The sequence below is a fragment of the Clytia hemisphaerica genome, unplaced genomic scaffold (genome assembly GCF_902728285.1).
Source record: "Clytia hemisphaerica strain Z4C2 unplaced genomic scaffold, Clytia hemisphaerica genome assembly, whole genome shotgun sequence".
NCBI lineage: Eukaryota > Metazoa > Cnidaria > Hydrozoa > Leptothecata > Clytiidae > Clytia > Clytia hemisphaerica.
The window spans coordinates 1,785,048-1,812,862 of NW_027103974.1; the positions used below are offsets into that span (position 1 = coordinate 1,785,048).

At 34.6% G+C, this 27,815-nt stretch overlaps 1 long non-coding RNA gene across 2 annotated transcripts in view; it reads right to left on the reverse strand.

Annotated features, from left to right (window-relative positions):
* Window positions 1–27,815, reverse strand: part of LOC136810722 (uncharacterized) — a 49,054-nt gene that overhangs the window by 1,656 nt on the left and 19,583 nt on the right. For both annotated transcript variants that reach the window (XR_010847143.1, XR_010847144.1), the window contains exons 2-3: window positions 24,132–24,232; window positions 5,775–5,848 (exon numbers count right to left, since the gene is read on the reverse strand). This is a non-coding gene — a long non-coding RNA (uncharacterized lncRNA). The remainder of the gene's footprint in view (window positions 1–5,774; window positions 5,849–24,131; window positions 24,233–27,815) is intronic.

A 27,815-nucleotide genomic window follows, 5' to 3' on the forward strand; every position in this document is an offset into this window, starting at 1 on the left:
AGCAGACAGAATTTCGAAAATTTTATCCATTTTTCTACGCTTTTGCCACCCTTAGAGAGATTATTTTTCCAAAATTTCAGCCGAAATTCTAAAATTTTATTCCAAATTTCAAGAATTTAAGGAAGTCGATTTTTGATTTTGGTAATTCTGGAGCCCTTGCAGAGACTGATTTGTTTTTAATGGTTTTTGTATCCCTTTGAGGGACTTTCGAGGGTGCGAGGGTGCGAAAAAGGGACACTTATGGCTCGTACAAACCCGGCAACTGAGGCAGGGGTGCTTTTTGATTAATTGGCCCAACATTGGGCCTTTCATAAACATATCGCTGTCTGTGGTGCGGCATATCCATTTTTGAAAAAGCAGATCTTCAACCTGCTCCTCTATAGAATCCTGCAGTATAATACGCATGCGTAATTTGTCGTTTTTCAACCATATCTAGTTAAACTGCATGATAATCAAAGAGGAATGGGGTGGACAAATTAAACGGGGGTTGTTGATGGCGAATTTGTCTTTTTTTATAAAATTTGTCGTTCTTTTTGTCAATTTTTAGCAAATTTAGGATTCTTTAGATTAACCCCCTCCTTTGTCAATTCAAGTAAGTTTTAGAAGAAACTGATCAATGTTGAGGGACCTTCATAGGGATTTTTCAACCAGTGGGGGTAAAAATAACGGAAAAACCTCGATGGGGGATTGATATTGCCATATTTTTTAGTGTGGCTATGAGAAGGAGGTGTTATAACCTTTAACCCTGATGGTTACCAGAAAGGTTAATAAGACAGATTAAGATATTTGTGGTTAGCAAAAGGGAGTATTACAGATATTGAAAGGGGTCGTTTTGAAACCAAATAATGCACTTTGATGAAGGAGATAACACTGATGGTTACCAGAAAGGTTAATAAGACAGATTAAGATATTTGTGGTTAGCAAAAGAGAGTATTACAGATATTGAAAGGGGTCGTTTTGAAACCAAATAATGCACTTTAATTTCCAAATATTGACACAATCTTCTGCTCTGAATATAGGTTTAACTAATTATCTTAATTACTTCAAACAATAGCTGTACTATACGAAATATCAAATTGACGACTCGACGTTTTTACTAGGGTTGCAAACTGATGAGGGGGGGGTGCCACCCGACTTTCGAACTTTGGACCTTTACCGGGACTAAAAAGGGGAAAACAAAGGAAAATTTTGGGAATTTTACGACCCTTAGTGGGACTAATTTGACCAATTTTGACCAAATTTCGATCTTTCAGGGAGTAGAAAATTTAAATTTTCTTATTTTTCCGACCCTTAGTGCGACTGAAATTTGATTTTCTGATTTTTCTGACCCTTAGCGGGACTTTGGATATCCAAAAAATGTACCCTTAAGGGCGGCACATACCGTACCCTCCATTTTGCCTAAGTACCCCCCCCCCCCCGGGGGGGGGGTGAGCATTGAGAGAAGCCCAAAAAGCTAGAGAGGAATCTTCAACCTTTCTCAAGCAAGGAAAAGCAAAGCCTTATGATTTAGACCGCTCTTAAAATGACGGATTGAATCGTATGCTTTCTTTGTTTTTGTGCAATATATTAATTGAAATCTGGCGATTGATTTTACTATCAATCAGGCGTTTGTGTGAAAACGCGTTTTAAGTGGCTTCATTTTCCAAGAGTTTCAAATCTAAGTTCTTAAAACTAAATGGCTAACCTCTACATGTTTGTGAATTTGTTTTTTAAGATTCTCTATTGAAATCAAAAAGGTCTTTTATATTATAATACGCTTAAGTGCCGTAGGAAGCATTTTCATAGTGGGGGGAGGCTGAAGTTTAGTGACACTAAACTGGACAATTTTTGAAAATTTGAGCTCTAGATTGCTTGAAAATGCACTTAAAACAAAATGCTGCCCCAGTTGCTACGGCACTGTGGCTTAAATCCGAACTCTCCCATTCTCGCATGAAGCTTTTTGCTAGCGATTTCTGATAATTTTACATTCAATATACAAATAAATATTGTTGTTCATTTTTTTTGAAGAATTCATTCAGATATTTCTCATAAGTAAGAAATTCTTATGAGTAAGAAATTTCATTTCTCAATATAGTGCCAGTGAGCCAAGCAATTCGAAATTGCATCATAGTCTCGAACGACGTCAGGACGGCTAGTTTATAATAGATCGGCACTTAGAGATACTTAGGCTCGACCAATCAAGAAAAGAAGCTGTCAAAATAAAGGCATAGTCATTCGCTTATGCCTTTATAATGGGATGAAAAGTAAGATAAAAAAAACAAGTTATCTATATTGGTCCTCCTAAAAATAACGTCGAAATTTTTCCTTTTCTTGGCTTATCCCAAATCTCATCCCCACCCCCAGCCTTTTTTTTTCATTTTTAATCATCGATTAACATAGGAATGGAAATGTCGATGATAAGTGCATGGGATTGATTGTGTAATATATTTTAGGAAGGTTTTGAGCACCCTTGTGCGACAGAACCGAAGGGACCCCAGGTCCACTTGGAAAATTTGAACAATACACTAAAATTTCAACCCCATTGGGAAATTGACTTTGATTTCATCTCTTTTTTGAAATTCAATGTAAGAAATTGCATCCGAAAAAAAACCACTGGATATTTTAAGCATGGAACAATAGAATTTCTATACCCATTGGGATTTGGATAAAACATTCTATCCCACTATGAGCAAAGGTTTCACTGGGCTGTGAGACAGGGTTGTTTTTGGTCAATTTTTCTATGGAATATTTATGGATTATTAACCGAAAAGCTGGTCTCTCTCTGGCAAAATATCGACCGAGTTCGCGACGTATTGGAACGAGCTTCGCTCGTTCCAATACGAGCGAACGAGGTCGATATTTTGCAAGAGAGACAGGCTTCTGAGGTTAATAATCCATTTATAGCCCTGCAAAAATAAAGTAATAAAAGTAATTGACATTTTAATGATGTCAATTTCATAACTGGTCACTATGGAGAAATATTGACCGGCCACGTGACATTAATCATCCAATCAGTTTTCTTAAAAATGATTGACAGTTGTATTGAAGGGCTATAATTATTTTTATCGCACTTTATCGCCTGATCAGGTGTTTTCTGTAATAACATCAACATATAAACGACTAGACATCCATTTTTGTAGAAAGCACTACTAGCTTTGTTGCCATCTTGTTAAAAACATAAAATGAAACAATAAACTTTAATGACATACCTCTTGGGAATACCTTGCTAACAACGTCAAAACTTCGACAAAAATCTCTGTTGTTCTACTCTTCTCAAGTCTTTATCTATATCATACCAAAGATAACGGAGGCAAAATTCTCGTAAGATTGTCAAAACTCCGACTAATATTTCTAAATTTTGACTCAAAAGTATGGAATAATTTTAGATAGTATGGGATTCAAATTATTTTAATTTCTATTTAAAATATTTTTATGGCATAAAAGTCATAAAAGAATTATTGGGGCGACAAAAGTGATTTAAAAGTGCACACGCAGTTGAAATTCTGCATTTCAGTGTTGAAAATGTTGACAAAATACATTCCAAACTTATGAAAAAATTCGAGAATAATTCTTTTGTGAATTACGAGTAATGTTCAAGTCCAATCAATCCTTTTACCTACGCGTAATTCAAAGAAATAAAATTTTCGGAATTTTTATAACAAATTGTATATACAGGTGGCAACGAAGCTCGCTTCATAGACATAATAGAAGATAGACCTCCAGTCGTTTATATGTTCATGGTTACCATGAAAAAAGTCAAGTAAAGCTCTGATTGGCTGAGATATGCAAACATTACCTCATAGTTTGCACATTTTGAAAAAAAAAACATGCTTATGAGTATAACTTTTGCCAACCTGAACTTTCAAACGTTTTACGTGACTTTTTACATGAATCTGTTAATAGGGAATTCGTGTATTGACATTGTTTTTTTATAACTTTCCCTTATACAAACTTTTATTCTTCGAATCTTGTTTCCAGTCCCCGTAAAGGAGAAACCCTCTTAACTCTATTCATACTAGGCTTTTAGGGGTGGTGGTTCAAAACTAGGGGGAGGGTGTTTCCTGTACCACCCCTTAACTTTTGATCTAGTGGGTCTTTTTGGATGAAATTTAGCACACAATATCCTTGTCACATAAGGTAACTTTTAACAAAATTTCTTTTTGATGACGTCACTCATCAAGCCCAAATTGAGCAAAAATGGTTAATGGTTTTCAAATGTCAAAAATAACTAGACGAGGAGATTCCTCTCGATGAATTAATAAAGAAAATGGGGTCTCTTTTGAAATTTGGACACATGATCCTGAGATATGACCACTAGGACCCTGCCGACGCACCGGACTAACGAACACCGGACACGCGAAAATCCGGTGTAAAAGAGAATTTTTTTTACCACCGGACAATTTCTACACCGGACTTAAGGAAGTTGGATGTCCGGTGTCGGAGAAGGATATTTTTTCCCACCGGACAAATACACCGGACAGTCCGGTGCGTCGGCAGGGTCCTTGACCACTAAAGTCCAAAAAATGACGATTTTGATGACGTCAGCATTTTTACTAAGAGCAATAAATTGGAACATAATCATGTAGTCCTGATCATGGGCTTTCAAAAAAATATATGGTATAATATGTTTAGATCAGCCTTTGGCGAGATATAACGATTTTAAAATCGTTTAAAACGCTTATTTTTGATTTTAAAATCGTTATATCTCGCCAACAGTTGGTTTAAACATACTAAACCATACATTTTTCTGCTTGATTAATTAAAGAAAAACTACCATGTCCACTATTATGGATTTTAGGGTGTTCCCATCTTTCTAGGGGTGGGGCTTTTTTTGGTAATTCCTGGCATTTTACGGGACCTCTGTGCAAAATTTCATCTCTACACCATTTTTGTCTGGATAGTTATATGCAATTCTACCTGAATAAAGGTTGCCTGAGTCTAAAATGCTTATGTTATTCTAAATATTCAATAAATTACGGTTTAAACGACATATTTGATATAAAAAATAAATTTGTATTTTGGAACAATGTCAATTTTTGTGACACCTTACTGTCAGAAATGTCATCATGCTCAAGGTGTGAACATTTTTAGGTCTAAACAAAAGTTAGAAATTTACTGAATATTTCATGGCTAAAGCTGTATTATTTCAGGAGCTATTACTGAGACCCCCCAGCCGACCCTCAATTCACGCAATCACGCAATTTTTTTTCGAAATTCACGCATTCACGCAAATTTTCCTCGAGTTTCACGCAATAACCCCTTTTTCAGGAAATCGGAAAATTTTCGGAAAACATCGGGGAAACATTGCAAAATCGGGAAAACTGCACATGATCGGTGGAAAAAAGGGAAAATTCACGTATTCACGCACAAAATAGTCCAGATTCACGCATTCACGCAATCAAAAAGTGAATTTTCACGTTCACGCAAGTTTTTTCGATTCAACGCATTCACGCACTTTTTTCTCCAATTTTCACGCAGTCACGCAACCGAAAATGCCCATTCACGCATTCACGCAAACCGCTGGGGGGGGGGGCATTACTACATCATTGATCCTATGACCCCCAAACAGAAACAGCCCCCCCCTAATACGAATAGGGTTAAAATACTTTCTATGATTTGAACCTCTCTGTAGTTCGAACAGATAAGATTCCCCTTCCGAGCTCGAATTATAGAGAGTCAACTGTACTTCAATTTTAAGGGCTCTTGGATGAGATATATTGTTCAGAAAATGAACTACCTGCACCTAGAATTTATATACGAATAAATTTAAGCAATTTTTAAAAGGAGATGTATACCTTCTTCATATTGGAAAATGCTTGACTTTCTTCTTTGAATGAGTGAGCTGATGTCTTGTCTTTAAGCATTAAAGCTGTAATGAAAAATTAAGATTTCAGTCTGATTTTATACCCTTCCAGAAGGTCATTAATTGTAGATAATCAACAATTTTGCGGTTTTATTGTTTCTAATCATAGAAACTTCGGAAAAGAGCTGACAGTATGTTACAAATTGCTTTTGATAATGACGTCATAATAGAAAAGTTAGAAATATTTGAGCAAAAGAAACCTATTAATGCCAATCAAGATTTAGAATTATACAAAGAACCTACGGATCACGTATTTTGTTGGCTATTAACATTTTGACCTTTAAGTGAAGGCGGGAAGGTGTCGGACAACCCCCACTTTTCCTCAAAAATGATTATCGCAAAAAAGTAGATAAAATAGATATTAAGCCTTCCGATACCTGTGAATGGGCCCTACCCACGGGAGGGAGGTAGGAATCACTGCGAAGATAAGGGTTGCCCTACAGATTCAAGCTGACCAGTCATTGCGTGCACCTTGAAAATTGACCCTTACAAATTCCATTCGTCAGTATTGTCTATTTGAATGCCTCTTAAGTTTTTATTTGTGACCCTATTATTCGCGGGCAAAAACTTTCGCGTTTTTCGAGCTTTTGGCATTTTTTCGCGAAAGTTTATGCCAGGTCAGAAATTAAACAAGAAATTCGCGAAAGTTTTTTCCAAGTTTTAAAAGCCGAGGAGAGTCGATATTATCGATATTATTGCAGTGACTAGGATTCGCAATGAGAGGAAGAAGTGCAAATAGTTTACTTAAATTTAGACTAGTAAGCCGTCGTTGTATTTCGCTGCAGCTTAAGCTTACAATGGGCTCATTACTATGTCTAGTTCACTGAATGTAAATACAAACCACTCTCCCGTGGCAATTTATATTTTTTATAAGCACTTTTACTGCGTTCCTTCCTGTGTCCAAGGAAAAACAGACGCTTGCTAGTCTAACTTAAATTGGACATTAGCAGAATAAAGGCCGGACGTAAAATTGGTGGCAGTTCTTTTAGGGGTGGTGTTTCCTTAGGACCGATTATGTTTTCAAAAATATATGTTCAATGTTAAAAAATTGGCTCAAACTTTTTACTCTCGGCTACCTAATGAGCGTCCCCCATAATTAATTTTTCGAAAACTTTCCACCCAGGACATTCTCATTCCCCCCCCCCCTCGCCGCATATTAATTTTTGGTAGACTTTGAAAAAATAGACTTTAGTCGTAAAAGGTTGGAATTTTCTAACGAATTCTGTCTTTTTCGAACTTCAAGAATCTGCACAGGATTTTTCTCGGGTTTCTTTTCAGGTGTCTTGCTGGTTCAGAACACTTCTTGGATTACAGTTGACACTCCCTAATTCGAACTCGAACGGGGAATCTTATTGGTTCGAATTACAGAGAGATTCGAATTATGCAAAGTATTTTGAGAGTATCTTAGCCTTGACGGGTACTGAAATCAAGTTCGAATTATAGAAAGATTCGAATAATGGAAGTTCGAATAAGTTAGAGTTTACAGTACCATGTTAATCCAAGGAAAAATGAAGTATATAATATGGGAAGGACCTCTAAAGATCCGTAGTATCTTTCTTGGGACACAATCTCATGTGATTGGTTCAAAAGTAGATAAGATCTTGATTCGTTTTAGAAGAATCCCATGAATAAGGCCTGTCAAAAGTGTTTGTGGCCAAAAGTTGTTACAGGCAAAACTGCTAACCCCCGATAAACTCGAAAAAAAGTTAACGATTTTGAATTCAACTGAAATGATTGATCTGTCGGATAAAGTATGCAATTCTAAGCAAAAAGGTCATGTAATCAAACAAAATCCACAGGCTATACACGAACAAATATACAAACAGTGAAGGTTCCTAACCTCGCACAAGAACCCACTACATATACTGCCAGGAAGTACAATCATGGTCAAAATCTATTGAGAACTAAGCTTATTTCATCGTTTTTTGAAATGTGGAGCTCGGGCGAGAAAGTCGATTTTGGGCCATCTCTTTAATTTAATCAAATATTTCAATTTGGCACAGGTTTATAGACTTCCTGGCTATATGAGCCTTATTGGACCATTTTTGAACTTTTGGATTTTGAGTCTTAAGTCTCATGTTAAAACTCAGAGTTAAAACTCTACCCTTCCAACTTAAGAGCTGAGAGCAAGGATTTGAGCTGGGTTGTCCTGGGTTTTTAAGCTTCCGCCTTATTGCTAGGTCGTTGATGTTCATTAGGCGTTGTGGTATAGTGGACATCAACCTTGATTCCTGTACAGGCGACCAAGGTTCGATTCCCACACACAACGGTTCACTTGGCAAGTGAACAAACCTTCGCCCGGGTCAACCCATGCCATGCGAGGGGAATTGGGTAGTCAGTTGAAGGTGCTGACGGGATGCTTACTCAAAGCATCTATAGTTGCGAGAATGGTCTCCCAGAGCCTCCTGTAACTCAACCATAATAGATAGAATAGATAGATTATATAACATATAGACACCTCACTAACGAAAATAAACGCTAAATTATGAAACATAGCTTTGATGGTTTTGAAACTGACTGCCTGGGTGGGAAGGAGGCTGAAATGTTAAATCACTGAAAACCAATATATCTAACACTCAATTAATTTGTTTGTGCAAATACTGGATATTGAATATTGAATAAGGAAAAGTAATTATTAAGACAGCCTACAGACCATTACTTAGAATACTTGTTGGTGCATTTGCTTGATAATTTGCCATAATGGGCTATTTGGAATCATTAACAATGACGTTAATAAACTGTCGCTTTGGTGACAAAGAGGAGGCTGTGGCTTGTGCTGCTCATAAACAAATATTGTTGCTTGGAGGCCAATACCCGGGTGCTTAATTTTGTTCTAATTTTATAATTTTAACGATTTTATAACTTCGGCGAGTGGGTTATAGTTTGGTTATAAAACCTTTTAAGTGTCTTTTGAAATGATTTACTACAATGGTTAAAACTAACATTTAGACCATGTTTGCACGTTACGATTCCGCTTCCGAGTAATTTGGGGGCATTTTGGGTCCAATAACGTCATAAAAACCTGAAAAATCCGATATTGACCCCTCACTCGATTGGTAATCATCGAACAAGTTTTTTGGAACAATGTTATTGCTAACATTTTATTATGATAACTTTCTCTAGGAGTATTGTGTACGTTCATCAATATTTAACAAGCGTTTGCAACGACGGGAACCGTCTAGTGTTTAAGGGTGTCCCGAAAAAAAGTATCAAGTCGTACCACTTCTATAGAAAAAAGTTATTGTGTGTGTGTTTCACTAAATTACAATTTTTATCAAAGTTTCTCTCTGTGTCATATTAATTGTCATGAGACATCTTTTATGAATAACTTTTACAAAAAACAATTTTCAATAACTTTAACGTCATGAAAATTGTAAAAAAAAATAATTCTTTTTAATCATCACGACTGTTGTAAAAACAATCATTTTGTTTGTATATATTTTTGTACATTTTGTTAAACACACGCAACCGTGTAAATAAAATTTTATGGCAGTTATGGTCATTTTTAGGCAGTTTTGGGCCCAAATTTGCCCAAAGTTTTTTTTTCGAAAATCGGGCTCCGTCACTTTTTGGGTAGTGTCATTTTGCATCACTATGCAAAAAATCAAAAAAATGATGGGTCAACCCCAAGAAAAGCTGGTAACAGACGAACGATCGGACGAACGAATGAACGAACGAAAAAAGGCGTTAAAAATTAAAGGCTTCAGAGGTAGGTCCAAAAACATGTACTATAGCTCATTTTCCTTCATAAGAAATCATTTACATATTTATCACAAGTAAGAAATACATTTAATTAACATGGTATAGAGTCCGCTAGTTTCATTAATTAAGGAAAGTCATGCAGGCTTGCATGCACAAGAAAATGTGGTTATAGTAATAAAATTGTTATGTTTGAGGAGCAGTGGTCTTATCTTTTAAGTACCGGCACTCCTTTTCACCAAAAAAAAACAAAATCATCATTGAACATTGAATTTTATACCCAAATACAGGGTGTCCCTAATTAAAGTATCGAGTTTGAACATGCGATTGAGTAGAAAGTTTTATGTGCGTGTTCACAAAATTGTATTTCAAGTTCTCCCTCTTTTTTCTTTGTCATTACGATTAATTTATACGTTGTAACTACCTTTTGTAATAAGCCTGTGTGATGGAGAACGTTCTTATATTTTAGCGATGACACACACAAACTCTTCTACTCAATCGCATGTTCAAACTCGATACTTTAATTAGGGACACCCTGTACAAGCAATCAAACGATTGCCTGTGACTGCACACCTAACTCAATGCTTCCTCTTCTTCTCGCCTAGACAACCGTCTACAACTCTATTCCTTTACGGCTATTCAAAAAGCTTAGACAGCAACATGACTTTGTCTCCACTCCAACAGAAAAATAACGTGTAATCCGTGTAATCAATGAAAGCATCTTCATCAAAGTTTGTTCTATGGCTCATAGCCCCATGTAATGATTTATCTCGCGTACTCGTCTGACATCTCCATGAGACCTTGGTTTAAAGCCCATCACAATCTCATCATCTTTTCTTCAAAATATTGTTCCAATTACACCTTCTAAACTCAGCTCCTAGAAATGCTCAAGCAATTCCTCTCTATTCATTCTCAAGCAGCCCAATCTGCTCCAAGAACACTTTCTCAACCCTTCCTCAAGCAGCACCGACTTAAATTTCCTTTTCACAACTGTCCACTTTGGATCCCCCTTCTTTGCTTACCCTGTTTGTGGTTTTATTTACCCTGTTTTTGGTTTTATTTACCCTGCTTGTTGCTTTATTTACTTTGTTTGATGTGTATATTCCTTTTTTTAACAAACCTACTACTGGTAATTAAATGATATAGATTACCCATCTGCTTTCAGGGTTTCTGTGTCGTGGAATAGATCTTCCCAAGCTACCGAAACCTTGGACAGTATTATAGAAAGTAATCACTTGTTCCAATATATCGAGAAAGCGGAACTTGGCAGACGATTCATTTGATTAATAATTTGATGCATTTATACTGAGTAGAATTTCATCTTGGCTTGGCAAAGGTAAATTGCGTTTTACAAAATAGCTACAGAAACTCTTTGGCTTGAAACGTCAATTATTAATCATATCATGAATACACCCCCTTGTGACAGACCCACTAGGACCTCGTTCCACTGGGAAAATTGTCCAAAATATTGTCACTGGTGGAAAATTATACTCCGAATTTTTGTCCTCACTGAAAATAATCACATAAACCAATCCTCAAAGTAAAATATTATGCAATGAATGCTAGGACTTGAAATCAAGAGAATTGAAATCCCCATCCCCATAAATCCATTATTTTTATCCCCACTGGTTGGAAAAATACTACCGGGTCTTTCAGAAGGGGATATTTGAATAGACTGTGCACCATTGCCTTTACTCGGAGTCAATTAACGCATGATTCGTATATACTTCTTTCACTTTCTATTACTCAATCAATGCTTTCGAATAAATATAATCGTTAAAAAGATATTTCCGTGAAAAATTTTTTGAAAATAAAAATGAAAAACAAAGAAGAGGACAAACGAACTTTTTAGCTGAGAACTTGATAATTGATGGTCTGTACTTTTAATGATGTAATTTGACCACTGCTAGTCAAGACCAAATTTACAATTTGTGTAAGAAAAAAATACCCAGAAAGATAATTGGCCCACAGTGATTATTAATGAAAAAGTACAAAGAAAATTATTAGACAAACAAGACAAGCAATATCAATAATCTCAAAAACTCTCATACTCATACTCAGTTCTCTAAATCGTCCCTTTTCTCAACGCGAGAAAAGTGCAGAAGCGGTTTAAGAGGCTCATTCCCAGCTGGCACACAACGTTGTTTCAACGTTTATCTAACGTTTTATGGACGTTGTGAATGCTAGAAAAACGTTGAAACAACGTTGTGTGCCAGCTGGGTTGTGATACAACTTTTCGACCGTAGCCGCCAGCAATTTCCGCTCGGACATTTTTTGTTCGTTTTATCATCCTAAAGCTGTCCCAGTCTTTTTTCGCACCTATAGACAATAGAAAAAGGTGTAAAAAAGGATTGGATCGAGTTTAGGGGAATAATTAGATAATAAAGTGGCACGTGCCTGACTGCCCGACTACGGTCGAAAAAATGTATTAGTATCATATAATTTTAGGTATATCGTTCGAAAATGAAATGACATAAAGGCCGGACTCCACTTTCATGCGAAATGGGTGATAGTTTTTATCATAATCTTTTTTGCCTGGAGAAAGGATTACGTCATAAAAAAAGTTTCGCGCGTATAAAAAAAAAGTTGAAGGAAGTTCTACTTTTTTCATCCGTTAAGTCAATTTCTACCAATGGAATTGCTTTCATTTTTCAACCGACCAATGACCTTACAAAAACGTTAAAAAGTTTTCGCTCATGTCGCGTGAATGTGGAGACTGGCCTTAAAACTTTATCTACTGCTTACCGTCAGCACTACATTTTGACTTTCTCTGAATTTGTTTTGAAATATTTTTTCCTACACTATGCATGGTATCAATTGATTGGTTTTCGTTTCCATGGTCCAAATTAACATTGGATAAAAATAACTGATTTTGTTCACAGCAATTAACTCTTTTTACGTTGTATAACTTTGAAGCAATATGCCTTATAAGGGAGAATCGTAGGTAAGTGACCAAAATTGTAAGGTGATGATTAAATTTTATTCGGCTTTTCATAAGATGACAAAAGATTTTCCATAATACTTTGAAATTTTTAGCCAAGAACTTTTCAGAAACAGAAAAAATCTGAAAAATTATAGTTCTAAGATTTTTCTTATTTCTCATTAGAAAATTCTAGGTTAACGTTGCGAAGCTTTTTTATTTCAGAATTTCATAATGACACTTAGACTAGAGTCTTTGCTTCCTGATGATTTTGATGGCGCTGAGTCCAGTGAAGTAGAATTTAGAGATTTCACCATCTTGGAATTTTTTCACTTTCGTTTTCAAAAAATCTTATGAAAACAACAAATAAAATATATTCTAAAACCCCATCAAAGTTTATGAAACTATAGTAAAAACATGAAAATACCTCAAAAATTTGAAAAATTTATTGTCTATTGGTCATTGTTTTCTGTTTGTTTTTCTTTAAAAAGGGACTAGATCTAGTCGCATGGATTTGTTATCACCTCAAGCAAAGCCAAACATGGAGTCTCTCTGTCGGTGTTTTTTTTAGAATGTACCTGATGGACTTTTCATAGATCTTTAAATTTTGTTGTTGTTTTTTTGTTTTTTTTTTACTATAGTTTTATTTACTAAATTTTTCACTAAAGTACAATTGAAATATATAACTCATTGACTATAAAATAAAGAATAAAACAAATATGCAATAGACTACCGGGTGCGCCACAAAAAAGTTTCTCTCTTTGAAACTGATTTTCTCGAAATCTAAAAACTTTTAAAGAACCATTCCTATTCCATTTGAAAGAAGAATAATAAACTTAAATTTTGATGGGCCATTTATTGAATTCGGTTCATTAGATCAAAAGTTATGCTCAATTGAATAAAAAAGTTACTTTCTGAAAGAGCTCGAAAACGTTAAAAATCGACCTATCAAATTTTTATTTTAAAATTGGTAGTTGTAATAGGCTTTACATCATTAAGAGCATTTTACAATAATTAGATACATAAATTTTGAAAATGATGGGTCGAAAGGATTTAAGATATTCATCAAAATCATTTTAATTTACTTTTCCCAAGATTTTCGTCAGATTTTTGGTTCCAGATGGATAAACTCTTGTAAGCCTGGATGGACCTCGAAACCCATTATTTGATGTATTTTTATGAATTTTACTAGAATTTTTGGCTTTTTTCGACGGAGTTCTTTCTTTTATTGAAATTCAACCTTTCTTTATACAACAAAAGGTCATTTAGGCAGCTAATTATCCTTTTTAATGACTGAAACGAAAATACTGATGCATCATGTAATTTTGCTTCTGTCTAATTTGATAGGTCGATTTTTAACGTTATTGAGCACTTTCAGAAAGTAACTTTTTTATTCAATTGAGCATAACATTCAATCTAATGAACCGAATTTAATAAATGACCCATCAAAATTTAAGTTTATCTTTCTTCTTTCCAATGGAATAGGAATGGTTCTTTTAAACATTTTAGATTTCGAGAAAATTAGTTTTAAGGGCTCTGACCATAGTGAATTTTTCATAATTGCCGTGTTTAAAATGTGTTTTCTGACTGATGTAACCAACAAAACTATGGCATGTTATACATTTTCTGTTAGACAAACTATTCCTGAATCTGAAAATTCAAAGATTGCATTGAAAAAATTTGATGAAGAAGAAAATGAAGACTTTTGCGAGGAAGAGTATTTCAACTTTGAAGAGCTTAGTTTCGGCGAAGAAAAAACATTTTGAAAATTTTTTCGCAGTAGATGGTGTATCTTTTACCGAACAATAAAAAATTTTGCGGAAAATTTTTGTAAATGCTTCTTTGTCTCAAAATCTTCAAAATAGTGGATTTTCATCAATTTTTCATCTGGATTTTGCTAAAAAAAACAGTCATCATAACTTTTGACTTTCTTTTAGAAAAAATTTTCCTCAAAATTTAAAATAGTTTCAATTCTTTGCGGACAGTTTGAAAAAACTTCGAAACAAAAAGGTTAATTACCCATTAAAACTTAGCACTTTTTATAAAAGAAGGTGATGCAACATATTATTAACGTCTTTTTAAAGTTCATAACGTCATTTTTGCAATTAAGTTCTTAATTACTCTTAAGGGATTTGATTAAAAAGCAATTTATAAAGGCAATTCTTTGTTAAAAGTGTTTAAGAATCTAAAACATAACTTTCATGTTCAGATACTAAAATCAATTTTCCGACTATGGTCAGAGCCCTTAAAGAGAGAAACTTTTTTGTGGCGCACCCGGTATAAAGTGACTGCAAAAAAAGAATGACAGGTAAGACAGGAAAAACAAAACAAAACCAAACAAAAACGACCCAGGGACTTTAGCACGACCTTGGGTCACGCCGGGCTAAAATCATCTTTTTTGCGATATCTTCTTTGATGTTAGGAATTTTTGGACCTTATTTTCGAAAATGACGTTTTTTTCAACGAGGATTCCAATGATATAGGTTTCGGAGTAATTTTGGATGAAATATTCCAGAAAATCAACATTTTCTTTTCTTCTATACTAAACGCTAGCCCAGTAACATATTAAGGTTTCTAAAATTTGAACGCCACGGCTGGAAAACCTATCCTCCTTCGATACAAAAAGTCTCGCGCTAAGTTTGACAAGCGTAGAAAACTCGGATTAGAGAAGACTCTACACTCTACACGTCAATTTCATGAAGTACTGCGACGTCACAAAATTTCAAATAAAAAGGTGTGGCATTTTTGTTGCATACGATTTCGAATTATTTATCAACACACGCAACAAAATCCAACATTGTTTTTTGATGATTAAACTTCGTCTAACATTATTTAAAAAGGTTTCAATGTTGGTTGCATTGCATATGCGCCGGTCTTAAGCTGTCCGCATGTGAAGCCAAAAAACGGGAAAACCTTCAGCGCTCAATCGCAAAGCGCGAGCCTCTCCTTCACAACTAAGGCTTTTTCTTTCCTATAAGCAACCCTCTCACCACCTCAGACACCTTTGGGCGTCTGCAACGACGGGTAATCTCGATAATTTTGACAGGGTCACTATGGCATTTCATTGAGCACAAACTTCCGTTATCTTAAAAAGACATATCATCGAGGCTTACAGACACAAAATTTTGACTAATGTAGAAAGTTTACAAGTATAATTTTTATTTTTTTATTCGGCATTTTAAGCCAAAACGATGTCAGGAATTAACCCACATTATAATATTTTAAAGGCTTTTGATGTGCAAGCAAAACCGTTAACCGGCGTTTGCGACGACGGGAACCGTCTAGTTTTTACTAAAGCAATTTTTTAAAACGGTTTTATCATCTAAACTCTTTGGAAATCTATTACGATCATCTTCATTTTGCTTATTATTATAGGAGTATATTTCGCAGGTCTATTGACCTCTATGAAACAATCAAATTCAAATTTACAGTTCATCAATAACGGTCTTTTTACATATTTTCTTAAAGTAGAGCTTAGCCCGAGGGCTACCTCTCACTTTCCATACACAGCATTCATCCTTCTCATTCTTCGTTTTCTCTTTAGCTTTTTCATGCCATTCTTTAATGGTTTCACGTTCTTTCTTGGAGAAGTCATCTGTTACACTGAAATTATCTTCGTTTAGTTTATGGATTGAGGCCATAATTCTTTTCTTGTCTTCTTCATTGGCCAACGTTACTTTCAATGGCCGCCATCTTTTCGTCTTGAACATATCATCCTTTCGAGCACCGGTTCGTTCTGCAGTGACAACATTTCTCTTTAATCTCATACGATTTCCTACAACCTCCTCCACGTAATCTTTGTCACCGGCCCGCTGTTCCTCTTTGTTCTCATCTTTATTTTCACCTAAATGATGGACAATGATGTTACATCTAGTTAAGTTCTTCCAGCGATCTTCTTCTCTTTCTCCTTTTCATTTTTGATAAATTTCTTGATGATAACCTCCTGTTTCTTCACCTCTTCCTTTGTGATATCTGCATATGTTGCCCGTTTTGGTTCTTTAGCGACGTCTTCTTTGTTCATAGCTATAAGTTCCTCCATTTTCTTCTCTAGATTATGCAATCTAGTGTTGAAAACAGATTCAAATATTTGCTGACCTCCATCTTGACATTCTGCTTCCGTTATTGTTTGCGTTTTTGGTTACTTCTGACTCTTTGCTTACTTGTTTTGATTTTTTCCGTGTATTGGCGTGACTGTAACACATTTTTTACATTCGAAGCGTCGGCTTTTGTATTGCAGACAAAGCTGAATTTGGTATGCGGGAAGCTCCGAACAAGCATAATGAACGAATCTCTGGCATTTCCTACATTGTAACATGTCATTATCCTTTATTATTTCATTCGTGAAGCATTTATTGGCGGTACAGGATCCATATTTTTCAGCATTTTCAGTGGATTTTTCATCGATTGTTGCCATTCTTTTTCATTCATTCGCAAGAGCGAAGAGCTTACATTTTATAATAATTTATATGGTACACTATTTGAGAGTATAATTTCAAGACGGAATCTTTCATAGATAAGGAGTAATTAACTTTGGAGTTTTTCATCCATCCGCACATAAGAAAGCTTTCATCTTAGATTACTCCTAATTTTGTCCTTAAATTGTAGCTGTTCAACTCATCCAATTAAAGCCGGACTAAAAAAATGGGAATATTTCATCTTTTCTCTTTTTCTCAAAATTAATTGAAATACTCATATAAAAATTTTCATTAAGAAAGGTTGCCTTAAACAGGAGATACCCAAAAAAAAAAAATTTGGTACATTCTAAAAAAAACACCGACATATACTCTTTGGTCATATGAGTAAAACGATCTGAAATTCTCCCACCCTCCCCCTGTGAGATCATCAAGTCATAGAAGTGTTAGCATAACAATTGACTTAAATTCTGAATATCTTAAAAAAGACCTATCTAAAACGAATTTTACTGGTATCCAATTAAGAGTTATTTTTCGAGAAAAAAAAATAAATTCAAAAATACTTTGTGGTTAAAAGACTATTTACAGAACTTTTCTCGTGAAAACTTTGAGGTCTAATTATCTTTTTTTCGAAATCGTGTCAGCACACCGTCCAATATCTACCCAACTGGCAATGTTTTATGGACGTTAGAAGCGCGTTGAAACAACGTTGTGTGTCAAGATTGATGTTAAGCTCAAAATGTCATTTTTTATAAAAATGCATATTCAAATCGTTTTATTGCCAAAAAATACCTGATTATACGACTTCAAGTAGGTACTGATGAACTTTAAATAAATAAATCACCCCATTTCTCAAGGGCGTGGTCAAAGGTAGACAATATTCTCAGCATCCTCAAAATAGTTTTTGTTATAAGAGACCTCAAAAGTCACGTCCATTTAACAATTTTTAGCTAAGTTGACATTGTGTCTCACAAAAAGCGGGCAAGAATTTATATAAAATAAAATCATCATGATGTATGAGCGGGTTTATGCGAATTTATGACTTGGATACTTAATATTTTAATGTCCAAAACCTAATTAATTGATTTGTGGATTGAATATCTATCGATTGAAAAGAGAACTTTAATCTTATTTCAATCATTCTAAACCCAGTTTAGATAGAGAGTTTTGAGGATTTTATTTTATATAAAGATGTGTCCGCTTTTTTGGGACGCACTGTATGGCCATCTTGCTTAACCTTCGTCCCTAAAAATAAGATAGCTAATGCCCTTACAATGGCTTCACTGTAATTTTGATGATGTCAGCATTTCATAATTCAAGAATATCGGAAACCTAATCCCCACGCCCACACCCACACCCAAACGATCATTTTTTTCAAAATTTTCACCTTCAGCAATATCTCAAAACGTATCTTTTGATAGATCATGATCATCAAATTTTAATCTTGTAACAGATCATACATTCTGAGAAAAACACGCTCTGCTCTAAAGCGATATGGCGAATGTGACGATCTGACCTGATTGTTGTTCAGCCTTAACATTCTAAATTGGGTTGTGTCTTGATTGAAAATGAAAGCTTAAGCGATTGGATTCTAATGTTAATTATGATTGGCTTTGATTAAAGATGGCAGCCCAGCTGGCACACAACGTTGTTTCAACGTTCATCTAACGTTATATGGACGTTGTGAACGTTAGATAAACGTTGAAAGAACGTTGTGTGCCAGCTGGGAGGGATGAATCAAATGTAGATGCAAATCAGGTAAGGCTACTGTATAATGTGTCTGGGTAAAAAACGTGCATCAGAAATCTTTTCAAGCTTAATCTTCATATTTGATCCAATTTTATGCCATTTCACGTTCTTTTTTTCAATAAGAACAAACTATATAAGAACAAGGCTTCGATTGTCTAAATGATTAATTAAGAACATTTTAAGGCTTTGCAGTGACTCTGAAACACCTGATTTCTTAGAAAAATGGACAAAAATACTCACGAAATTGTAAAAATAAGAGCATATGTTAAGAAACACTTTTAGGCTTAAAACTCAAAAAGTTAAGAACATCCGAAGGCCTCAAAAATTTTGGATGTTTTTATAAAGAATATGATGTTTCTTGTTTTAAAATGAAATTTATAATTTTTGAAAAATAAGGTATAATTGGATGATTTGAGACTTTTAGCCCACAAAAATCCTCTGTAGTACTCTTGTGGCTAAACTTTTTTCCCATTCAAATTATGACAATAATATTTGAAGTTAAAATTCTATTGTTTTCTTTGAAAAAGTGAAAAACTTGTACAATGAATAGATGCTTTTTCTCTATAATAATATACTTTATAAAAATATTTATGATGAAATTGGTCGAAAAATTAACCATCATAGAATCTAGTAACTGAACCTATGAATGCCATTTTTAGAGCATTCTACCATTGAATTGCCAATCATTCCCCAGCAAACTAAAATGTTTCACAATAATGCCAAAATTTCTGCCTATGAGATATTAGATACTAGATTTTGGCTGGGGTTTAGATCAAATAAGAAAAAATGTGTTAAGAGGGAATCCCGAGGGAGTCGATTAACAATCCCTTTGTTGATTACAATTCAAAAAAAAAAAAAAAAAAAAAAAAAAAAAACGCACAATCACTTTACACAAATCCTTTTATAAATGTAATCGACCAACTCCCCTCCACCGTTGAGGCTATTTTTTCAAGAGGTAGGTTTGGGTACCTCTTACAATAACGTAACGAGGAGGACATCCATTAAGATTTGACAAGGAATTATTACAGACATTAGACACTGGAAAAACAACGGGCTGATTTTTACAAATTTCTCATGTTCAACCCTTGTCCCCAGTAATGACATTGTTGCTCACCCTCCTTCCACTTTTAATTTTTTTCCATAGTAATTCTATTGCACTTCTCATCAAAGAGCACTTATCCAATTCCCAAATGAGACTCTTAGTTTTCCTCCGAGATTCTAAATCATCTAGTTAATTACTAACTATACGTCGTTATTACGTTTTAAGTTGTTAGAAAGATGCAAAAACATGCTGGGTAGGTTTACATTTAGGGGAGAGTCGATTAAGAAATGCAATGATAATATCACGGTTTCTTTTGATTCCATCACGATTTCTTTGTAAGTCATAATTGATTTTCCCTAAGCTTTCTGATTGGTTCAAAAGGGATCGATTATGTTTACGTAAAAGAGATTTTGAGCTTTTGTTTCGATTATGTTCTGAATTGTTATCGACAAAGGAAGTGTAATCGATTCTCTCCAACCGTTATCTACAGTATGTCTTAAAAAAAGCAGGTCAGCAACTTCAATGTGCTATAATTTTTTTAATTTTTAACTATTTGTGATAATTTTTACATAATTCGAAAGATCTTTTATTAAGCTTTCTGAAAATATCAAATTTGTCCGAAATTGGTATCAAAATAGCGAGTATTAACTGTATTTCGGTCCGATACCCTCCAGTGGCTTCTTAATCATCAATTAAAACCTTCTATAAAGTGAACACTTTTTATAGGAACATTTTCTTATAACTTTTTGACGTGATGTGCTAATGTTTAACTGTTTCTAAATATCATAGCAATTTTAAGAAGTTTTACTTTTTCAGATTCGCAATTTCACGAGGATCACAATGTTATAAAAATCGCAACTTAAAAAATCTTCTGGAATTTTAAAATCTAAAAAAACTAAAATCACAAAAGTAGTCAAACCGGTTTCTCTTTTGATATATCGAGTTAATTGATCGTTAAGACATTAAGAACATATTAATAACTGAAAATCTTGAATACTCAGCGTAATATATTTTGTTTAAAAGTAAATGTTAGATTTTCGGAAAGAAAAATTTAAATCCTATCTAACTGTCTAACGGTATGAAAATTATTATGAAATATCTTTTCCCTATTGTATAATTTTACTTTGAAGTTATAGACCCGCTTTTTTAAGACATGCTGTATAAGAAATGGAATATTTGACACCAGAAACTTTCAAACTTCAACCTCCAAAAATACCACCGTTAGCCACCACGTGCCATCAAAAGAATAACATACCAAGCTAGCCTTAACGTGTTTGAATCATAAAAATGTTTTGTTGATAAAACGAGGAAAGTTTAGAGAAGAAAATAATTTTTTACTATTTCTTCCTGATGTACGTGAAGCGTTCAAGCGAGTGTAATCATTGCCTTTGCTTCTTTGGCGTAGCTTTAAAGCAACTTGAAACGTTAAAACAATGAACTTAAATTACCTAACTTTTCAAAATACAACGAATTCAGATTGTTTTCTCACTCATAACAGTATTCTGCGTTTACGCACTGGAAGGATTCCTTAATTAAATTGTTATTATATAATCTTTCATGTTTTACTATACAAAGCGTATACGTGACAAAGAGTTGAACGCATTGCATCTTCACTTTTAATTAATATTCCTCTCATCTTCCTTAACCCTTTAAAGGGACATAACAGACTTGCGAAATTTGTAAACAAACTGTATGCAGCAGATACAAAATCAAAACAAATGTCACATGTCAAAATAAAAAATCAAAGCAAATATGGCTAAGTTTAATTGTTAAATTGTTTTACAAGTTTGTTTTGGACACGTGATCTCAATTGTTCTCTTTAATGACACGTGGTTCGCACAATGTTTACATTTTACTACTTTAATGTCCCGGTCATTTTTTAAAGAGCTTTTTAATTTTAAAGAAAGTCGCTGGTCCAAACTTTAAAGGCTTATATCTCCGGATCTAGAAGGAGTTAAGAAGCTCGTTTATAGTCCGTTGGATAGCTGAGAGTATCCTCTTTCTTTTAGGTGCCTTCGGCGCCGCCTGATTTAAGGAAGGGTGGGGTGGGCGGTGGCGAAGGGGGTGTAGGTAAGGGAAATTAAAGCAGTCAGGTCCACTGCGAGGACCTGCCTGAATGATAGAAAGGTGCCCAGTGGTAAAAATTTAAATTAATTCGCTGGAGGACAGAATCAAGTAAATCAGGACCAAATTTGGAGGTTCTTGGATTACTCGTTGACGAAAAATGGTAAAAAAACGGTCAAAATCTTAAGTTAGACCAACAATGGCGATTTGTAACTCAAACTGGGCATTACAGGAGGGCTTCGCCCTCCTACATAGACCATGTCTGATATATACGACATTTGGCACTTAAAGGGTTAATTAAGAACCGTAAGCTCTATTGTTTTAAAGAGAATTTCCTTAGTACTTTTGTAGAAAGCCATGCTAGCTTCGTTGACGCCACGTTAAAATCATAAAATTAAACAATGGATTTTGATGATATACTTCTTGAGAAACCTTCGCAAAAGTCTCTGTTGTTCCCCTAAAGTTCTTGGGTATACAAGCTCATTGAGTCGAAAAATCCCGTTTTCTGCTGTTTTTCACTTAAACTGACAACCCTGAGATCTTTAATTTTCAATGCAATAGCTTTATGCGAAAAGTATTTGTATGTCTGAAATCAGGAGCCTTCAAAACACCTCCAAATATGTTCTTATTTTCATCATTTTTGAGCATTTTTGTTTATTTTCCTAAAAAAATTGGGTGTTGTTGTTGAGTCTTCAAAGCCTTAACATGTTCTGAAATTGTTCTTAAAACGTTTCGGCCATCGAATCATAATGTTCTTATATGGTTTGTTCTTATAAAAAAAAGGTTCTTCTTTGGATTTGAGAGAAATTTTAGATTTGACTGTAGTTTTAGGGACCAAATACTGTATATCAAAGTTAGAAAGTTTCAAATCATTTCAAATTAACCTTATCGGGGAAAACTTCGTCGGGGAAAATTTTCGTCGGGGAAAAATTCGTCACTTGCTGGTAGTTGGTAAATGCATTAAGGCCGGGGAAAATTTTCGTCGGGGAAAATATTCGTCACTTGTCCAAAATTTGGTCACTTTCCCCGACGAAGTTTTCCCCGATAAGGCTAATTATATCTCTTTTCGATTCATATGGAGGATAGCCTAACGGCGGAGAGTGATCATTGTATTTCCATTGTTTCAGAAAACAATTGATGTTCTAGCTTTGTTCGCAAAGGACAACTGTCATGGCGGCTCGAAGGTATCTGATTTTTAAAAGTGTTTCCTAATCCAATTTTTAAAAAGTTATCTAGGGTTTTCTTTTTGTACCTTTTGCAGGGAAAAAAACTTTGAAAGTAAGGCTAAATACCGAACTGGATACATTTGTGAAATTTGATGTGAGAAAAACATCGTTAGACAAAACAAATCAAACAAAAATGGTTATAGTGACACGAAATTATGACGTCATCAAAATTTTACACAACTTCAGCATAGATTTTAAGAAATAATTTTCATGGAAATCGTAAAACCGGCAATTATGTTAAAGAACAGCCTTTTTCAGAATCTTCAAACAGAATCTAAATATCTTTATTGTTTCGACTCTTTTGTAAACCATATATTTGGGCTTTTATCTGACAGGTGGAAATTTTGTGATGATGTCATCGGTTTTTAAATGACGTCATCAAATTCTTTTTTATTCCTGGAAAATTTAATCATGATGAAGAACATCTGTACCAAATTTCATGGCCATGGCTCTTCTAGATCGAAAATAATCGAGGGTGGTAGATTCTACCCCCCCCCCTGGGGATACAAAAGTCAAAAAAGCTTGGGGCTAATAGGGTTAAGGATTGGGGACACGAGAAGTCTTTTTTCGTGTTGGTGGAATGCAACATACTCTATCCCACCAACACAAGGAAAAAAGTGCATGTCCCATGGTTTCTTTTTTTGTTTCATTGGACAAAAAGTGAGGGAAATACCCAAAAGACACGCCGATTTTTTTCCCTGGGACAATGGAGCAAAATTGAGAGACCTATGAGAAGAGGTTCGACCGGGGCTGTAAGACATTGGTGTATGAAAATATTGAGAAAAATATTTAAATTTAAGAAGAAAAATGATAATATGAAATTTACTCTAGCATCCCTTTCAGTGTTATAAATTAATTTTATTTCAAATTTTGAGATAATATAAAAGCAGGCTTCGAAATACAAAACCAAAACGAAAGGAAAATTCCTTGAAACTAATAAAAAAGATTATTCGAAGCTAAAATTTTGTTCCAGACGCAATATTTAAAAAATCAATAACAATAACTTAATGTCCACACTAAAAATATGTCGTGGCAGATAATACCTCAAAAATAATTGTCTAAGGTATTTTATCGAGCCTTGTACATGGCAGGGAATTTGAATAATGATCGTTATTTTAAGAAGAGGGCGTGTAAAGGTCATTTAAAACGCATTACAAACGTAGGATAAGAGACTTACCTCGTCACGAGATACGCACCCATCCATTTATCAAAGTGTACATGAGGCCTTATGGTGTACATACATACTGCTTATGTTACATAATTCACCATTACTGGAATCTATAAAGAAACAAAAACAAAATGGTAGCCCGTAGTGATCAAAACATAAACATAAACAAGAAGTTAAAATAAGAATAGAAAATAGGTTGATCCCTTGATAACTTTTTTCCGAACTACCAGTTCTTTTTATTAGAACCCTGTTTATAAGAGCATTTAGGCTGAAATTTGTGGAAAAAATAAGGACATCGTAACATGTCCAGCCTGAGAATTTAAGAGATTATTCAAATTTATCTCAAAATTATCTGAATTCAAAATGAATTTTCGTAATCACAGCAATTTTTTGCTTCCCAGCTTTAAACTAGAGCAGATTTGTTTGACATGAGCGTCCCCTTCTCGCAGAAAACCAAAATATTGTCCCCAGTGGAAAACTTTACTTCAACAAAGATAGTCAAATAAGCAAATCCTCACTATTTTTTCCATCCCCATTTGAATTTTCTAGCTCGAAAACAATTTAATCCCCACCCATACCAAACGTGGGAATATCAATCCCATCGAGTTTTGGTCCGTTATTTTTACCCCATTGGCTGAAAAAAAATTTACCGGACCTGTGAGAAGGGGTGTACTTAATTTTGTATCTGGTTAATTAATTTCAAGAAGACCAACAAAGATATTTTACACTCAAAACCGTTCTAATAGAAAAAACTTGTATAAGACTTTCAGTTTTGTAAATGGGTCAAAATAAGGCATAGAAAGGACGGGCTGAAATTATTTCACATATTGGACACATTATATTCTTTGTGTTTGACAAGCCTCTATCAGGGTCTAAACATTCCAAAAATTTATACACCCCCTTCTCACAGACCACTGGCACTGGGATGAAAATTGATCAAAACATCGTCACCGGTGTAAATTTATACTCCAACTTCTGTCCCCTCTGAAATAATCAAACAAACCAATCTTCACTGCAAAAAATTATGCTGTTTCACCCATCCCCAATGAATTTTCTGACTTGAAAACAAAAGAATTTAAATCCCCAGCCATAAAGAATATGGGAATATCAATCCTTATCGAGTTTCAGTCCGTTAATTTTACCCCCACTGGCGGAAAAATCCTACCGGGTCTGTGAGAAGACGGTGTATTTATGGAATTTTAACTATTTAACCCAGACGGCAAACAACGTCAAAACAACGTCCTTTTGACATTCATAACGTCCAAATAACGTTATTTGAACGTTAAAACAAGGTTGTGTACCAACTGGGAAACATCAATCTTTATTCTAATTTTTGACCCACCGAAAATTAAATTAAATTTACATTGAATAAACAAATCCAAACTGAAGTTAATAATATATGGTGTTATTTTTGCATCCCCACCCACTGAACTTTCTGATTCGAAAACATAGAATTTAAAGCTCCAGCATTAAAAAAACATAGGAAAGCAATTCCCATCCTAGAGCTATGGTGCTTTATTTTTATTCCTACTGGTTGAAAAAATTCTGCTGAGTTTCTGAGAAGGGGGTGTATAATTTCCGAAAATTAAAAAAAAAGCATCAGAACAATCAAAAAATCCAAAAAACTTCAAAAGTTATTTCTGGGCTGGAAGCTGCTCATTACTTTGCAAACTTGTACTTTTCACATGGTGGGGTCAGAAAGTCTAGTTCCTAATTGTTCCAGTGAGATCTATGGGTTTGGACATTGGTACTAATAAGACGCTTGTTTCGTCGTCTTAATTTGACGATATATCCCAATATCAATCAAGATGACTTTTGAAAAGTTGAAAAATGAAGAATAATAATAAAGATCAAATGGGCTATGTCTCGATACTTTTGTTCCTGTTTCAATTCACTATAGAAAACCCTATAATTGGAACTATAATTTTTCCCCAATAGCTGTTCGAGCTAGTAGGGAGACTATTTTGTATCAAAATTTGGTTATTTAAGATTGGCGAATATTTGGGAAATATTACGCGTCCTTGCATATCAAAGGACAGATTTTATTTTTTTAATAATGTTGTAAATTACAAAAGTTAAAACTTTTTTTCCTAAAAATCGAAAATTAAAGAAAAAAAAAGAAATTCTTTTGGACAAAAAATTTTGAATCTATAATTTTTTTGAAGTGCTTCGCTGATTTTGAATATGCGTTCATAATTTTCAGATCTTCCTTTGATCAAAAGTTGCAGCCTTAAAGATTGGGACTATTTTACCAGCTGAGAGTTGAGTTACAAGAATGTTGATTCAAAAATTGAAATATTGAAAACCTTCGCAGGATAAAAATTGACCCTTACTTTTTTCTTACCTTTTTTCTAAAGATTCAAAGAGTCAAAGAAAACATTTCTGAAGTTTATTTAAAATCAATCAATAATAGTTTTCCACCACCGATCTGTAAATTTAAGACGGGGGGGGGGGTACTAGGGTTGTGAGCTGAGGGGGGGGTGCCGCCCGACTTTTGAGCTTTGGACCCTTACCGGGACTAAAAAGAGAAAACAGAGGAAAATTTTGGGAATTTTACGACCCTTAGCGGGACTAATTTTACTAATTTTGACCAAATTTCGATCTTTCAGGGGGTAAAAAGTTGAAATTTTCCTTTTTTCCGACCCTTTCTGAGACTGAAATTTGATTTTCTGATTTTTCCAACCCTTATCGGGACGGTAAGGTACCCTTAAGGGCGGCACATACCATACCCTCCATTTGCCTAAGTACCCAGAGTATATTCTTAACCAGCGTTTCACTACTTCGCATGTTTCCGACATACTTGCTCTATTGTCTTAAATTCGCCAGTGCACCATGTGTACAAAACTTCCAGGTGGGTTGGCAAAATAAGAAATTGCGTATGATTATTAATTGCACAACCTATTGTAAGTCCAATAAAAAAGCAATTATCACTTCCCTTGGGTAAATGATGAATACAATAATCATCTGATATTCAAAAAACTCAAAGTAATGAGTGCATGTATATGTTTACTTTAATCTTTTTAATTATGTACGTGCTGACGTGTTACCTCGTTTTCATCTAGAAATTCAAGTTTAAAAAATGAGCCCGGAATATGTGTAGTTTTCTACAAAAATCAGCGGGTGACTGACTCTAAATGACACTGAAATTCAAAAAAATTCTCAAATTTGCCAGTTTTCTTTGTTAATTTTCCGATTTTTTTCTCTGATAAAATATGTATTTTATGGCAAGTTACGTGCTTAAGTGTCGCCTCGTTTTCATCTAAAAATCCACCATCAACTTCTAACAATGAACTCGAAACAGGACTTATAGTTTTCTAGCTTTTCGACAAAAATGTGCAGGGAAATGACTCTTAATGGTACTGAAATTCGAAAATTCTCTCTACCGTTTACTGTTGGTACTAGCAACACCCTCTTCTCGCAGACCCGGTATGATTTTTTCAGCCATTGGGGGCACTCATGTCCAGTATTAGGACATTTTGGAATCTCCATCAAACTGCAAATTAAAGTGTGATTTACCAACGGACCCTACTTAAAGATATTTCTCTGCACCATATATTTGGGAGATAATTTCCTTGATGAAATAAAAAAGATAACATAAACAGATTCAGATAGGAAATTCAATTGGATAGACTTTGGGGAATTGCGCAAATGGATTCAAATGGATTTGAGTTGTCATTTGAGAACGATAAAAAA